The sequence below is a fragment of the Mytilus californianus genome, unplaced genomic scaffold (genome assembly GCF_021869535.1).
Source record: "Mytilus californianus isolate M0D057914Y unplaced genomic scaffold, xbMytCali1.0.p SCAF_4, whole genome shotgun sequence".
Taxonomy (NCBI): domain Eukaryota; kingdom Metazoa; phylum Mollusca; class Bivalvia; order Mytilida; family Mytilidae; genus Mytilus; species Mytilus californianus.
Window position 1 is genome coordinate 14,043,230 of NW_026262690.1, and position 2,939 is coordinate 14,046,168.

Here is a 2,939-nt window from a genome sequence, read left to right on the forward strand (position 1 = left end):
TATCATATTTGTTTTTGTTTATTTTTTTTTCATAAATCATGCCGTTAGTTTTCTCGTTTGCATTGATTTACATTTGTAATTCGCGGCCTTTAATAGCTTGCTATTTGGTAACGGATTTGCTCATTGTTGAAGGTCGTACGGTGATCTATAGTTGATAACTTCTACGTCGTTTAGTAACTGGTGTAAAGTTGTCTCATTGGCAATCATATCAAATTTTATCTTTATATTTACCCTTCATTTTTGTTGCATTCGTTGGCATTTATCCCGATTTCAAAAAAAAACCATGCCAAGGTGAATTTACACGACTTTGTGTCATATATTTCTGCAGTCGTAAAATTTTACCTTCTAACATTCTTTGAATTGAACTACACAGATGTGTCTTATGTAGACGAAACGCGCGTCTGCTGTACCAAATTATAAGCCTAGTACCGTTGATGAGTTTTTTTAAAACAAATTACAGAGTTCATTCGTAACTCTATCCAAACGTGCAGAAACATGGTTTCATTTTGATTTTTGAAAAACAACTCGATAAGACTGCAAATAATAGCATACGTTCTTAACACAGTGAATCCTCTTTTAAAGAGTAAACAGCAAACTGTTTTAAATACCTAAAGTAAAATTCAAGGTTTCAAGTTTGAAGTAAATTTGTATTCAATGAATTCAATTGCTTTTTAATGTAATATGTAAAATATACCAAAACTAAATTTCTAATACGAAACATCTCGCCTTTGATGTAGACCGGAATACAATAGGGGGAGTAATTTGATATTTTGTAATCATTTGTTATCCGTTCTGATAAATCACGATTGACGAACTTGTATCCGTGCATCCAAAGACCTTTGACCTATCAAAATGATACCCTTATTGAAATTTAGGATATCATGAACAAATTTTATGGATGTTTAAATTCCCAGATGTGAATTTGTGAACATTGAAAAACACAGGTTTTGTTTTGCAATGAAAATAAATTAAAGGAATGCAAATTTATCCTACCATAACACAGGTGCAAACTCTTCTAATAAATTATTTTGCGATATCATTGTATGTATATGTAACACATATCGTAAAGGTTTTATAGAAATTGAAAAGTTAAGCATGCTATGAAATACAAATTAACGATTCAAATTCGGCGAGGAACTTTTGTTTAAGACTTGTTTGGACTAATATTGACATATCTTTAATCATTTTGCGTATCATTTTCTACCGCTTCGTACTTCATACAATAGGTCTCTGTGACTTTTTCTTCATTAAGATGACAAAAAGATTCTCACAACTGACACAATTAAACCAGAGAAAAGACATATTAAAATCGCTAAGGTGTAGCAACATAAAAATACATTTGGTTTATTTTTAAACCATACAATTATATATTTATTAATATCAATGCTTTACATGCATATGAGATTTATATTTAATACTTAAAAATTCTTAAGGTCTGTTGGAGTACATACAATCTAAGTCTCTTTCAGGTTCAATCCACCATTTTCTACATAAGGAAATGTCTGTAATAATTCAGGAATATGACATTTGTTTTCCATTCGTTTCATGTGTTTGAGCTTTTGATTTTGCCGGGTGAGAAGGACTTTCCGATTTGATTTTTCCTTAAAGTTCGGTATTTTTGTTATTATACTTTTTTTTTCATCTTGCAATAGTTTTAAAACATTTGACTTTTCTACCGTTTACAAAATTATTCCTCATTCCAAACTAAAGACAAGTTGAAAGAATTGATCCTGCTATGTTTTACAAACAATAATGGCCAACGTAGATACAAGTATCTTGTCTGAGGGAGGGATAAATCTTATTTTGTATAAAATTACTCTGATTCTAACTTAAAATTCTCTGAAAATGACATTATCAAGATGCTTGATTTCTTAATTTACAAGAGAGGCGAAAGATACCAAAGGGACTTTCAAACTTATAAGTAGAAGATAAACTGACACCGCCATGGCTAAAAAAAGAAAAAGACCCAACAGACCACAAAACACAACATAGAAAACTAAAGACTAAGCAACACGAACCCCAACACAAACTGGGGTGATCTCAGGTTCTCTGGAAGGGTAAGCAGATCCTGATCCACATGAGGCAACCGTTGTGGTGTTGCTCATGTAAGTACAAACCTGGTAATAAGTCTAATTCGGTAGGTCACGTTCGGGGAAAAGGGGGCGGGATTGTAGTTAAGACAATTGGAACCTATCCACACTCATCTGTGAAACGTAAATTTCATAACGGTCAACCAACTCGTGATGGCGTCCGTAAAATTACGAAGGGCTGACTTCAACTTCACCACTTGGAACTCTTGGTTCAACAGCTTCCTTTTGAGCAGCAACCATCTATCAAGGAAATCATGATAGGAAAGAACAAACAATCGGAATTTCAATGGGAACCAACTGTGGTCCTCTTCTTGCTGACCTGTTCCTTTATTCATATGAGGCTGACTTCATACAGGAGCTTCTTATGAAGGATGAACAAAGCTAGCATTATCCTTTAACTTCACTTTCCACTATATAGATGATGTCATATCACTAAATAATTCAAAGTTTGTTGACTATGTTGAACGCATCTATTCCATTGAATTTGAAATAAAGGACACAACAGATACAATTAAGTCTGCCTCATATCCTGACTTACATCTAGAAATTTTCAATAAAGATCGGTTGAGAACAAAAAATTTCGACAAAAGAGATGAATTCAGCTTCCCAATTTTTAACTTTTCATTTCTATGTAGCAACATTCCAGCACCGCCTGCATATGGTGTATATATCTCCCAGTTGATACGATATTCCACAGATGCATTTACTATCATGATTTACTTGATAAAAGGTTGCTGCTTACAACAAAGCTATCAAACTAAGAGTTCTAAGTGGGGAATTTAAATCTTCCTTTCTAAAATTTTACGGACTCCATCACGAGTTAACTGACTGCTACGGAATATCTGTTTC